This window comes from Lutra lutra, chromosome 4 (genome assembly GCF_902655055.1).
Source record: "Lutra lutra chromosome 4, mLutLut1.2, whole genome shotgun sequence".
In the NCBI taxonomy this organism is placed as follows: Eukaryota; Metazoa; Chordata; class Mammalia; order Carnivora; family Mustelidae; genus Lutra; species Lutra lutra.
In genome coordinates this window covers 91633998-91648188 of record NC_062281.1, presented here as the reverse complement: position 1 = coordinate 91648188, position 14191 = coordinate 91633998, and the positions used below count along the sequence as shown (strand labels likewise).

The window sequence follows — 14191 nt, the reverse complement described above, 5'->3', positions numbered from 1 at the left end:
GAGATTTTGCAGGAGTAATTGTAGTATTAAGAAGTGAAGAGTGTTGGGAAAGTACAGGAAATAGTTTCCTACCTGTTGTAGGAATAGGTGTATTTTCAAAAGAACAGACTGTTTCTTTCGAGCATTTCCACCTTTTTTTAAGGTTTTATCTGATAGAAATCACAAATAGGCAGAAAGGCAGGCAGAGAGAGGTGGAAGCAGGCTCCTTGCTGAGCAGACAGCCCAATGCGGGGCTTGATCCTAGGACTTTGAGATCATGATCTGAGCTGAAGGCAGAAGCCTTAACCCACTGAGCCATCTCGGTGCCCCTTCCACCATTACTTTAAACAAGGGAAGTATTAGTGGTTTTGAGTCTATCTTCTGGAGCCTGGCTATCTTAGGCTCAAACTCTTGCTTTCAAGTCCCGCCCACTCAAGTGTCCAGACTAACTGCATCCTCTCCGTATCTGTGTTCTCACACGGCGAGTGAGGGCAATTTGGTATCAGTGGCGTCTGTCGAAGGAGTCAGTAAGTAGCGCATTTAAATTTGTAGATTAGGCCTGGGACCCAAGCACTCTACCTATCATCGTTGACTGGTAGGTCGTTACTTGGGGCGCCACACTGCAGACACTCTGGACATGATGAAAACTGATTTTATTAAAAAGTTACACCAGGGATCAATGTTCAGTGGCTGTGGACCGCCCAGGGACTGTGAAGTAACGCTTTCTGTGGTCAGAATGTAATCTCCTGGGCTGGAAGCATCTCAGAGTTAATACATAAGCTCAGCCGACCGGCTAGGTAAAAGCGGAATAAGGATTCAAGGCTTTGCTTCAAAAACAGGCTAGTGCACTTCCAATTTAGGTCTCGGAACCATCGACCTCAGAACTACAGCACCCTCCAGTGAGTGAGCAGCGGCAGCACAACCTGACAACCCGTGCAAAGAGAGGTCGTTCGGCGGAGGCCCTCGCGGTGTAGCATTTAGTGGGGGCAGCCGCCAGGTTTTACCGGAGGCGGACCCCCACGAGAGGCGGCACTGGCAGCGATCCTCTGGTGGGGAGGATGTGATACGCGTCCTTGAAGCTGGTGATGCCAGGCTCGCTCAGGGCGGAACCCGCCTGCATCCCTTTTCCGTTGTCTCCCCTGCCCCAGGGAAAGCCCGCTGTTAAGGTAATCCCTTTAAGTGCTCTACTCTCCCACAAATTCCAAGCTGCTCGACCAGGCACACCCTCGTTAGTACTCTTCTTGTTTACTTGTAAGACTTGCGATTAAGTATGACTCAGCATTCCTTGTTTACCTACAAGACCTATGACTCATAAATAAGGGTTGTCTTCTCCGATGTTGGTTGTTAGGTTGTATCTAATAAATATGGGACGGAGTTGTGGTTTGGGGCGATGGTACTGTCGTCATCTGTCACCTGCTCCCTCTCTGGCAGCTGACTTGTTTGTGCTTCATTCTTCTCCCGTGAGCGGTCAGGAAGCGGCAAAATAAATCTTAAAACAAATCTGAAAGGAAATCTGTAACTTTTTTTAAAAAAAGATTTTTATTTCTTTATTTGATGGAGAGCGAGCGAGCACTGGTAGGCAGAGCAGCAGGCAGAGATGGAGGAAGCAGGCTCCCTGCTGAGCAAAGAGCCAGATGCGGGGCTAGATCCCAGGACTCTGGGATCATGACCTGCATTGAAGGCAGAGGCTTTAACTCACTGAGCCACCCAGGCACCCCCCGTTCTAATTTTTCTAAGGAGTCACCTGTGTTAATAAAAAAATACATGACATAAACTTTTTCCATGACCTTTATATGTCACATATTTAAATTATTTAAAAATACTAATTCTGGCACCTAGGTGGCTCAGTCGTTAAGCGTCTGCCTTTGTTTCAGGTCATGATCCCTGGATCCTCGTATTGAGCCCCACATGTTTCTCCCTCTCCCACTCCCCCTGCTTGTGTCCCTCTCTCGCCGTGTCTCTGTCAACTAAATAAATAAAATCTTTAAAAAAAACACTAATGCTCCTCTCCATTATCAACTTCCATTTCTCTTTCTCTCTTTTGGGTACCACCCAGTCAAGGTCGTGAATTAAATTTGGTTTTTTTCCGTGTTGCAAATTCAGGAACAAAATCTTTAAGGAAATATCACATTTAGGGGTGCCTGGCTGGCTCAGGTGGCAGAGTATGTGACTCTTGATCTCCGGGTGGTGAGTTCAAGCCCCATATTGGGTGGGGGTGGGGTGGAGCCTACTTTAAAATGATTAAATATCATACTTATAACATACATAATAATTTTCCCAGATAGTCTTAATTTCTTATTTTAGTTTTATATATATAAATGTACATAAATTATTATTACTACCCTGATCAAATTTTTTAAAGGTTTTATTTATTTATATGACAGAGAGCCATCACAAGTAGGCAGAGAGAGAGCAGCAGACTCCCCAAAGAGCAGAGAGCCTGATACAGGCTCGATCCCAGGACCCTGAGATCATGACCCAAGCCAAAGCGAAGCCCCAGCCAAAGGTAGAGAGGCTTAAACCATTGAGCCCCCCACACGCCCCCCACCCTTATTAAATTTTTAGAGACCTAATTGTCTTTCCCTGCAGAGGAAGAGAAAATATACTGATTTGTTTCTAAGAAAACATATTTATTAAAGGGAAGAATTCCATCAGACTAATGGGCATTCTAAAGGAACTAATTGTGGTAAGTAACATCATTTAATGTGGAAACAAAGGTGACCTGTCTATGAACAAGTCTTGCTAGTGAAGGACACAAAAGGAAATGATTAAACAGTAGGAGGTCCCTGAAGGACCCCCTCACTGCTGAAAATCAGAGTAGTTCTGTGATACCCTTTTGAGTCTAACAGGACATTCTCTTTCCCTGTGTATATATCTGCCCATGAAGTCATTGCTTTTCATCCATTCTTATCAAACCAAACTTGCTTGCCATTATGAAAAGTAATAAATCTTGACTTGTCAGAAAAGCACATGTTGTTGATTTAATTGCTTGTCTGTTATATGTTTTTCCTTTACTTAGTGTTGTAATTTAAAATAGAATCCTTGGGACGCCTGGGTGGCTCAGTTGGTTAAGCAGCTGCCTTCGGCTCAGGTCATGATCCCAGCGTCCTGGGATCGAGTCCCGCATCGGGCTCCTTGCTCATCAGGGAACCTGCTTCTCCCTCTGCCTCTGCCTGCCATTCTGTCTGCCTGTGCTCACTCTCTCTCCCTGTGCTCACTCTCTCTCCCTCGCTCTCTCTGACAAATAAATAAATAAAATCTTTAAAAAAAATAAATAAATAAAATAGAATCCTTAATAGACATTAACATTTTTTTACTCAACTATTTAGAAAATTGTATATACTAATCAAAGAAGGTTGCCCCTTGCATGTTAAAAATTTTGTTTTCTTCTTGTGCTAAGATCCCTTTTATTTTTTTTTAAAGATTTTATTTATTTATTTGACAGAGAGAGATCACAAGCAGGCAGAGAGGCAGGCAGAGAGACAGGAGGAAGCAGGCTCTGAGATCCCAGGACTCTGAGATCATGACCTGAGCCGAAGGCAGCGGCTTAACCCACTGAGCCACCCAGGCACCCTAAGATCCCTTTTAGATATAGTAGTTACTAAAGCCAAGAGTTCCTACAGGGAGATCACTATGTATTAAGGTCATCCTTATCATAGACATTCCACTTTTGCAGATATTGATAAGTATTGGGTTCATACCAAATATTGGGAAGATAAGCTTCTTGTTGCTGTAGTATCAAATACCGGAAAGTACTGACCAGAATCCTCGGGACAACAATCAACAAGACTCACAGGCCAGATTAGTTGTCATCTCTGACCTAACAGGGAGTAGATCCCCATCAACCATCACTTGGTTGATCCCCATCAACCAATAACTCATCAGAGATTAGCTCCTGGAATTTATTTCATAAAATTAAACCACAATCACACACTGATGCCTGCTGATAGGAGAAAACAATGATGCACAATGAGAGAAAGAAAGTTTTCCAGTCACCCCACTTAGTATATAAAAGGCAAAGAGCTCACTTTCTGCTCATACGAGATTTAACAGAAGACGGAGCCAACAGCACCAATGGTCCAAGTGTGCAGGAGCTGGTCAAGGGCAGGATTCTATTGGCTCCGGTGAGATGTCTCAGATGGGCTAATTTTTATGGACATCGCAAAAAGCAAACTGTCAAGGAATACTGTAGTTAAATCTGCATGCCAGTTCACCATTGCATAGCAAGGAAGACAGGCATGAGAGATTGTTTCCATCAAATAAAAGCAAAACCAACATTTATCTTTTTCAAGTTTTATTTATTTAAGCAACCTCTACAGCCAACATGGGGCTCACAATCCCGAGAGGCACCCCCCGAGAGAAAAAAAACATCTGGAGTCTGGAGCCAGAGGGATTTTTCTCCTCTTGGATAAGCTACTTGGCAGGAGGCAAAGCCATCACTCTGAGCAGTCCATCCTAGACTAAGCTGAGTACAGAAAACAATGACAGTGATTGGAGGACTCTGTATTCAATGACTGCATCCTGAAAGGTTAGCTGTCCAACATATGCAGTAGAATGTCTCTGTGTAATGTTCACAAAGACCCTGTGTTGTACCTGCCCTTAGTTAAGTCAGGAGGGAACCATTTCCCTTTTCAGAATATCTTTTTTTTTTCTTTAGATTTTATTTATTTATTTGACAGAGATCACAAGTAGGCAGAGAGGCAGGCAGAGAGAGAGAGGAAGGGAAGCAGGCTCCCTGCTGAGCAGAAAGCCCTATGAATATTATAATATATAGCACTTCCAGGTCTGTAAACTATAGGAATACCTGTACAGGTGGCCAAAGGCATGTGTGTGAGCATGATGGCTACAGCCTATTCAGAATCATAAAATCATGTAACTGACTTAAATGCAAAAGCAATATGAAAGAGGTTAAATAAACAGTACACATACTATGGAAGAAATGCCTCTGTCAAAAGAATACAGAGGATAATTATGAGGGTTCCACTGATCAGGACATTATTAATGGAGCAGTTACCAAGTCCAGGCACTTCCTGGGGACAGGTTACCATTGTTGGCCTCATGACACATATGAAAAAAACTGAGGCACAATCAACACAGAAATGTTGGTGAAGACATAGAGCAACAGGAACAGTGGTTTACTGCTGGTGGGAATGCAAAATGGCACAGCAATTTTGGAAGACAGTTTGCAATTTCTTACAAAACTAAAAATATTTTATTAATATAGGTGCCAGTAGTCAGGCTCCCTGCTATTAGCCAGAGGAGTTGAAAGTTTAGCCCACACAAAAACCTGCCCACCCATGCCTATAGCAGCTTTACTCACAATTGCTGAAACTTAGAAACAACCAAGGTGTCCTTTAGGAGGTGAAGGGATAAGCTGAAGTAATAGTACTCAACACTTACAAGAAATGAACTGCCCTTGAAAAGACATCAAAGAATCTTAAATGCATATTACTACATGAAACAGCTGATCTGAAAAGGCTACATGGTATGATTCCAACTATAGGACATTCTGGAGAAGGCAAAACTGTGGAAACAGTAAAAGGATCAGTGGTTGCCAGAAAGGGGGCACAGAGGATTTTAGGAGGGTGAAAATCCTTTGTGTGAAACTAATGGTGGATAGTTATCTATTTGTCCAAACCCAAAGAATGTAGACTGCCAAGAGTGAGCCCACAAGGTAAACTATGGCCTTTGGGTGATTATGATGTATTAATGTAGGTTCATCAGTTGTAACAAATGCAGCCCTCCAGTGGGGGATGTTAACAATGAGGGAGTCTATTCATGTGTGGGTGGAGGGCAGGAAGTATGTGGGAAAACTCTGTACCTTCCCCTCAATTCGCTGTGAACCTAAAACTGCTCTAAAAAATAACAGCCTTAATGTTTGTTATTTATTTATTTGACAGAGAGAGAGAGATCACAAGTAGACGGAGAGGCAGGCAGAGAGAGAGAGAGAGAGAGAGGGAAGCAGGCTTCTTGCTGAGCAGAGAGCCCGATGCGGGACTCGATCCCAGGACCCTGAGATCATGACCTGAGCCGAAGGCAGCGGCTTAACCCACTGAGCCACCCAGGCGCCCAAGCCTTAATATTTTTTAAAAGTAAGCACCCTTAAGAACAATCCTCCCAAAGTAAGCAATTTTGAACAATGAATGCAAACAAATGTACACTTTTTAAAAATTGAGTCACCAAAGTCTAAGTTATTCATCCAATCTTTTAAGGGCCGAATAAAAAATTGTACCCCACCAGATCCTGGGTTCTTCTGTCAGGAGTTCAGGTTGAGGGGTATAAAGCTGATAGGTTAGCAGATACTCTTTTATTACGAGAATCAGGTTGGGGAGGTGGGGTGGGCCGGTGGGTCTTAATTAAGAGTTAGCTGATACGAAGCGGACAGGACCCAGAATCAAGTCACAGATTTCATGTGAGGAAATGTGCAGGTGATAAACAGCAGGAAAGACACGGAACTGAGTTAAAAGTCACACACTCCGTCCCTGGGTGGGCTCGAACCACCAACCTTTCGGTTAACAGCCGAACGCGCTAACCGATTGCGCCACAGAGACTTGACAGTGTGCTATGGTTGATTCCATAAGCAATTGGAACTCCCACCCCGGAATGTACTGTGCCCATTCTGCTGGAAAACTGCAATTTCTAAGGCTTTGCAGAACAGAGATGAATCACGTTGTCCGTCTCATTTGAAACTGGGTGCGCTGGGTGATTCTGAAACTAAAAGGGCAGCGGAACGGCCTTGCGCACCTTGCTCCTTACCGGCCTCATTGTCAGCACCTGCAGAGACCCCGAGGCCGCAGTTCCCCGCACCTGAGCTCCGTGGGGTCTGCGGGAAACTGAAGGCCTGTTGTGCTCCCTTGGTGGCTTTTTCCACTGGTCCACCTTCACCCGAGAATGAGAGTTTGCCTGCCCTTCCTCCAGAGCCCTACGGGAACGGTGTGTTTGGTTTCCCGTGTCTAACACCGGACTCCAGGAAGGTCGGGGTCGTGGGGTCTCCCCTCAGAGAACAGAGTCTGCAACTCACCAGGAAGCACTGTCAAGACCTGTTGAATACATTGCTGTTTAGCTTCTAGTCCCACGAAGAACCCTGAGAATGGAAATAAGGAAGTTTTTCAAAGTAGAAAGTTCTTTGTATAAAGCCTTTATTCGGATTGCTCAGCCTCCCGTGCAGCGGCAACGGGAAAGGCCCAGGGAGCCCCCTCGGCGCCTGAGCTCCCCACTCCCAGCCCCGCGAAGTTGTGTATGGGTTGGAGTAGGCGGAAATGAAACCTCAGCTAGGGGAGGGAGCCGGGGGAGGGGAGGAAAAACGCAATGAGACCTCCTAGGAGGCTTGTGCGGGGTGGGGGGGGGAACGGAAGGCGCTTCCTGAAAGTAAGAATTGTTTTTGTTTTATAACTGTGGGGGAAGGGTCAGAGACGGTGCGGGGGTTGAAAAAGAGGAGGGAGAGAGGAGGAGGGAGGGAGGAAGACAGGAAGGGGATGAAAGCATTTATAATTCCATCTCTCCCTCATTTGCGCTCTCCCTCTCTTTTTTCTTCCGATCCCTACAGCTGAAGAACTCTGATACCCTGAGGTCTGAGAAGACAGACCCAACTAATGTATGCTCCAGAGGACGAGCTCTTGGTTGTAAAGATGGTTCTGTCCTTGGTGGCAGGGTGGGGGGTGAGGGGGGGGATGAGTGAAATAGATACATGGGATTAAGAGTACACGTACATGTACACGAGCGCCGAGTAATGTATAGAAAATTTGAATCATCATATTGCACACCCAAAACTAATAACACTAATCATGCTTAAGTTAAAAAAATGGTTTTTGCCCTTGTATGGCTTGGATAAATACACTTCAATTATCTCATTCTTTGTTCTGTAAAATGGGACTAAGAGCCGTTCTACTTAATTCTGTTGTCATTGTGCTTGGATTTAGGAAATACTGGATCATTCATGTTAAAAGCTGCAGAATCATGAATATTGCCATTATCTTCCGAATCTTTTGACAACCACTATCCTTATTTATTTCACCTTAAATTAGTTTTGCTCTTTCTAGAAATTCCTGTAAATGGGATCATACATACAGAGTATGTATGCTTATGTCTACTTACTCTTCCCTGTATAACGTCTTCGAATTTAACCCATGTTACTGAGTGAATCAGATTTTCATTCCTTTTTATTGCTGAGTAGGATTCCATCGCATAGATATTTCAAAATTTCTTTACCATTCTCATAATAATAGATATTTGGGCTGTTTCAAATTTGAGCTGTTGTGAATAAAGCTGCTCTGAGCATTCTTATAAGTGTTTCTGTAGACACATTCTTTTTAAATTTCTCTTGGACAGACACCTAAGAGAGGATATTTGATGGAATCAAAAGGGGAGGGGGTGTATGTTTAATTTTATAAGAAACTGCCAAAATGTTTCCCAAAGTAGTTGTACCATTTTATGGTCATGCCACAATGTATGAGGGCTCTGGTTGTTGACAAAAATTCTCTCCTTAGGGAGTTGAGGGAAATTGGAAGGGGAGGTGAACCATGAGAGACTATGGACTCTGAAAAACGATCTGAGAATTTTGAAGGGGTGGGGGGTGGGAGGTTGGGGGCACCAGGTGGTGGGTATTGTAGAGGGCACGGATTGCATAGAGCACTGGGTGTGGTGCAAAAATAATGAATATTGTTATGCTGAAAAAAATAAAAATTAAAAAAAAAATGAAGATGCAAATCTGTATGTAATAACCCAAACTTCGGTGTGTTGTTATATAACAGCCATTTGATGTTTGACAAGTTTCTGACACTCTTTAATGAGCTTGTTTATATCTTTAACTTTAGAAATAAATTTACCAAGTACAAATCTAAAAAAAAAAAAAAAAAAAAAATTCTCTCCTTAACCAGACTCTATCAGGCCTCTAAACTATCTTCTCAAGTAAGCCCTAATTTTCAAGCTTCTAGGTTTGTCTTTGTGTGTCCAGTTTTAGCAAGAAGCCTGCCAAGTCCTGTCAACCGGGATTCCCCCTCCCCAGATACTTGGTCAGGTTCCTCATCCTCCACCATCCTCCAGGGTGGTGTCTGATCATTTTTGGCCAGCCTGCAGCAAGAGTCCCTTGGATTGATTTAGCCATATTCTCCCTTACTTCCGGTGTTTCTTTCCTCTTAGTAAATTTTCATTCAGTAACCTTCTCTCTGTTCCTGCTTTAGGCTATACATTCCCACAGAGTGTATGTGTATACACAGACACACACACACACACACACACAGACACACACACACACACATATATACATACTTCCATCCCTTGTTGGAAGAAAGGCAGCTTTCTGCCTTATTGTTCATTAACAAATGTCATGAATGATTTTTTTCACATTGTTTCACTTCTTTACCAAGATTTGGTGTTTTCAGACTTCTAATTTTATTTCTTCTACTGAGTGTAATGGTATCTCAATGTGGTATTAATTCCCATTTTCTTGACAACTGATGATACTGAGCACTCTTAACGTGTTTATTGACTAATATATCTTTAAAGTGTCTGTTCAAGTCCTTCAGCCATATTTTAAAAGATGCATTACTTGATTTTTAAAAAAAATCAGGAGGTCATAATATATTCTGGACACAGATACTTGATCAGTTACATTTTTTGGATACTTAGTCTCAGTCTATGGCTTGCTTTTTTCCTTTCATAATGGTTTCTTTTTCAGTAGATTTTTAAAAATGCCGATAAAGTCTGATTTACTATTGCTTTCTCTTATAATGATTTTTTTTCCTGTGCCCTGTGCTAGGATTATTTGCCTACCCAGTTCACAAAAATATTTTTGTATGTTTTCTTCTAAAAACTTAATGTTTTGATCTGTGAGTTACAAAAAATTAACTTTTGTGAGGCAGGAATAGAGTTTCTTCCAGCACCACTGGTTTCTTTTCTTTTTTCTTTTTTTTTTTTTTTTAAGATTTTATTTATTTGACAGAGAGAGATCACAAGTAGGCAGAGAGAGAGAGAGGAGGAAGCAGGCTCCCTGCTGAGCAGAGAGCCCCATGTGGGACTCAATCCCAGGACCCTGAGATCATGACCCCAGCCGAAGGCAGAGGCTCCACCCACTGAGCCACCCAGGTGCCCAACACCACTGGTTTCAATTACATTCCTATATCCACTGAATTGGTTTAAGTCCTTATTGAAAAACAGCTGACCATATGAATGAGTCTACAGGTAACCATAGTTGTGAGTCTATTTCAGGCCTCTCAACTCAGTTCCATTTATCTATATTATCTTCCATATGCTTACGGTCCACTGCTTTGCTTAGAAGAGCTTATAGTAAGTCTTAAAAGTTAGGTAGTTTGCCAGCTTTTTTTTTTTTTTAAAGATTTTTATTTATTTATTTGAGAGAGTGAGAGCCAGAGCAGGGTGAAGGGCAGAGGAAGAAGCAGACTCCCTGCTGAGTGGGGAACCTGATGCCGGGCTCCATCCAGGGACTCCAGGATCATGACTTGAGCGGAAGGTGTCGCTTAACCAACTGAGCCACCCAGGCACCCTTCCTTTTTAAAGAGAGAGAACAAATGAGGAGGGGCAAAGGGAGAGACAGAATCTTAAGCAGACTCCATGCCCCGGGGCAGAGTCCAATCTTAAGAAAGCTGAGATCATGACCTGAGCTGAAATCAAGAGTCAGACCCTTAACTAACTGAACCACCCAGGTATCCTTAAGTTTGCCAACTTTGTTTTTTTTTTTTTTTTTGCACAGCTCAATAAATTTCAAAATATGCATATGCTTATGTAATCACACAGATCAAAGTATGCTGTATTTTGCCCCTCTCACTTTAGTATTGTATCCATGTCCTTACATGTCCTGGTTGATCATGTGGCTAAAGATACTCTTTTGTACCCTCCGAGGAGAATAAATACTCAGTTTTCTGCAAAGATAATGGAGAGGCACAATGTCTACAATACTTAACATTTCCTCTGGATTTTTTCTTGAAGTAAAATTAGTTCACTTTCAAGGCCTTTTGATTATTGCTGATCATGAAAAATAACGTGTTATTTAAATTTTCTGCTTAATTTATAGGAAGAGTTATGGAGAGCCCCATTTATTGGGCTGATTTGTCAAGCATAAGGTTGCAAAGTGGCAACAGGAGAGTGGATTTTTTTTTTTTTTTTTTTTTTTTTGGGCATATAAAGGAAGATGGGAGTGAGGTTTACATACAGTAGGAGAAAGAATAAGCTGGAACCAGTAAACGGATTTTAGGGTTTGGCCATGGATATCATCAGATTTTGGATAAAAGGAGGCTAAATGGTTATATATAAGAGAGCAAGAATTTTAATGGACATACCAGGTACTTAAAGGCTATCTTACCACACTTTATCATTGATTCTTCTTTTCTGTGTAAAGATAGCAAAAGGTGGACTTGATGTATTTGTTACATATTCTTTTAATGCATATTTAGGTAAGTTCCATAAACAATGCATGGAAAGTAAGACAGGCGCAACCTGGGGGTCAAACCTAGCTGAAGTGCCGCAAGGTGTGTGACACTCTCAGCTGTAGTTGCTGTGGTGTCCCTTGTTGGAATGGGGCACCCAAATGTGGGGCCTGCCTGATGGGGTGAGGGGGGTGGTGGTACCGGTGGTAAAAGCATTCACCTGAGGCAGAACAAAGGAGATAGAAGTTTGTTGAATACACCTCAAGGAAGCAGTGGGCAGGTCAGCAAAGCAGAGACTTCTGCAACCAGGCAGTGGGTGCCGGCTGTATTTAGAGGAGGAAGATGAGGTATAGCGATGTATGGCATTTTCCCTTTTTTGGTAACTGTGTCTGGTTGTAAATAGCCCACTGGTTATTTAGGGCCTACAGATATTTTGAGGGGGGTCACCTGGTATTCAGCTGGAGGGGGTGGCATGGGCCCTTTCTACATTCCATCACTCAAGCCAGTTGCCTAAAAGCGGTTTCTACAGTTGCTCCCACACCTTAAAGTCTTCATTTAAAAGCCATCAGAAACAATTTCTTTTGAGGGGCGCCTGGGTGGCTCAGTCATCAAGCGACTGCGCTGCCTTTGGCTCAGGTCATGATGCCAGGGTCCTGGGATTGAGCCCTGGATTGTATTGGGCTCTCTGCTCAGTGGGAAGCCTGCTTCCCCCTCTCCCACTCCTCCTGCTTGTCCCTCTCTCCTGTGTCTCAAAGAGACAAATTAATAAATTTTATCTATTTTAGACAAAATAATAAAATTAGTAAATAAAATCTTTTAGCAAAGGAAATTGTTTCCTTTTCTAAAGTACTCTTTAAGTGCATTGAAAATAATCTTAAGTTGGTTAAGCTTCTGCCTTTGGCTCAGGTCATGTGCTGCTTCCAGTCAGCGATGGGAGAAGAATTAGGCACAAACAAGTCAGCTGTAAGGGATTGGGAGCAGGGGACAACAGTCGAAAAGACTGCTGCCATGAGCAACTCCACAGTCTCACTTTTATTAGATAGAAACAATAGCCAACAGAAGGACCCATGAAGGTCAAACGTTAGTCACATGTCTTGCGGACAAGCAAGAAGGAGGACAAAGTTTATAGTTAACCAAGCACATTCAAAGGACACATCTAAAAAACAACAGGCACTGCTGGGAAGAGAAAGGAGCGATAACGGAAAAGGGAAGCAGGCGGTTTTCGTTCCACCCTAAGCTGACCAGGCGTTCCCAGCTGCCCAGCTTCTGTGAAGGGGCGGCCTTCCACCCTGAGCAAGCCGGGTATCCCCAGCTGCCCAGCTTCATGGTCGTTTATCGTCCTTCTCCCCAAAGACCTGTTGCCAGTATATGTTTTTCTTAAAGCCATCTCTAAATGTGCTTGGCAACTAGGAAAATCCTCCAGGGGTTTAAGTAACAAATTGTTCCGAGGGGCAGTAGCAGTCATGATCTCCTGGGACCAAGCCCACGTTGGGGCTCCCTGCTCCTCTGGGAGTCTGCTTCTCCCTCTCCCTTTGACCCTCCCCTCACCTGCCCCCTCATGTTCTCTCTCTTTACCAAATAAAATCTTTAAAAATTTTTTTTTAAATAAATAGACTTACCAGTTGTATGCTTGGAACCCACAGAAAGCCCAGGGAGAGATGTTCAAGTGCCAAAAGGAACAGGGGCTGCTTACTCACTGTAGATGATGTGGGGAAAAAGCAGAAGAAAAGTTATTAAATTTCCTTACCAGATAACAGCCCATTGACAAGTCCTTGAAACAGGCAGAGTGACATTCCTTTAGGAACTCAGCTGCCTGGATGTTAATATTTTGCTAAGACCAAAAGGCAATCTTAGCCCAAACCCCAGGATCCTGTAAGTCTATCTTAACAAATAAAAATTCTTTTGGAAACTTCTTTCTCTACCCCCAAAATACATGTTGGCAAACATCTCCAAAGTATATGACCCACCAATATACCTCTGAAGGATCTCATGACTTGGGTTTTACTAGACAGTAATAAATTACCTTTTCCCAACAATAACTAGTCCCCTCAAGGTCCTGGAAACCTTGCTTCCAAAATTCCTTAGAGATTTACGGTATTCCTAATCCCCTCCCAACGTTAGAGTGTGTAGTCAGCCACTCCTCATGACCCCACAGGGCAGCTCTTTCTGCCCACAGGTCCTGAACCCCTGCTTTAATAAAATCACCTTTTTGCACCAAAGACATCTCAAGTATTCCTTCTTGGCCCTCATCTTCAAACCCTAACGTCTCTCCTCCACCAACAGCCAGGCAGGCTTTGGCTCCCCCTGGAGAGGGGGACTCGACTCAACTGTCACCCGCGACCGGACCCCGATTTCATCTTCATGCGGTTTTTAGATGAGGAAAATCCCATGGAGTTCCTCCTTTCTCTTGGCTCTGTTTCCACCTCTCCTTTTCTGTCCCTTCCAGAGCGTTCTGGGAAGCTAATATCGGACGGGACCGAAAGGGGAGGCTGCCCTTCTCCTCCGAGTCCTTCCTGCCGGGGCGTCTTGGGTGCTCAGTCCCGCCGGGACGTTAGGGCCCGCGGGTGCAGATTGCGGGGCCGCGAGGGTAGTCGGCGCGGGGCCCGCGAGTTCGCCGCCTGCGGCCGGCGCGCGTCGCAGGTCCGACCTATTTCATCTACGCTGCCCGGAGTTGGCGCGCAGGCGGCAAGCAGGGTTGCGGACCTCCGACTGGCGAGAAGGGCCGCGCTGGAGGGCCGGGCCCTGCCTCTCGAGGCCGGACCCCGAAAAGGCTCGTTGAACGCGTAGAGCCCAGGAAGAGGCTCCAAGGCGGCCCAGCCCAGGGTCCGAGC

General features: G+C 44.0%; 1 long non-coding RNA gene and 1 other non-coding gene across 2 annotated transcripts; both read right to left on the bottom strand.

Moving 5' to 3' along the window:
• Positions 1-6151: 6151 nt before the first annotated feature.
• Positions 6152-13940, bottom strand: LOC125098740 (uncharacterized). Its single transcript, XR_007126939.1, has 3 exons — positions 13838-13940; positions 12980-13056; positions 6152-7063 (listed from the first exon to the last, which is right to left on the bottom strand). It is a non-coding gene; the product is annotated as an uncharacterized LOC125098740 (long non-coding RNA).
• Positions 6457-6530, bottom strand: TRNAN-GUU (transfer RNA asparagine (anticodon GUU)). The gene has a single exon. It is a non-coding gene; the product is annotated as a tRNA-Asn (tRNA).
• Positions 13941-14191: the final 251 nt, after the last annotated feature.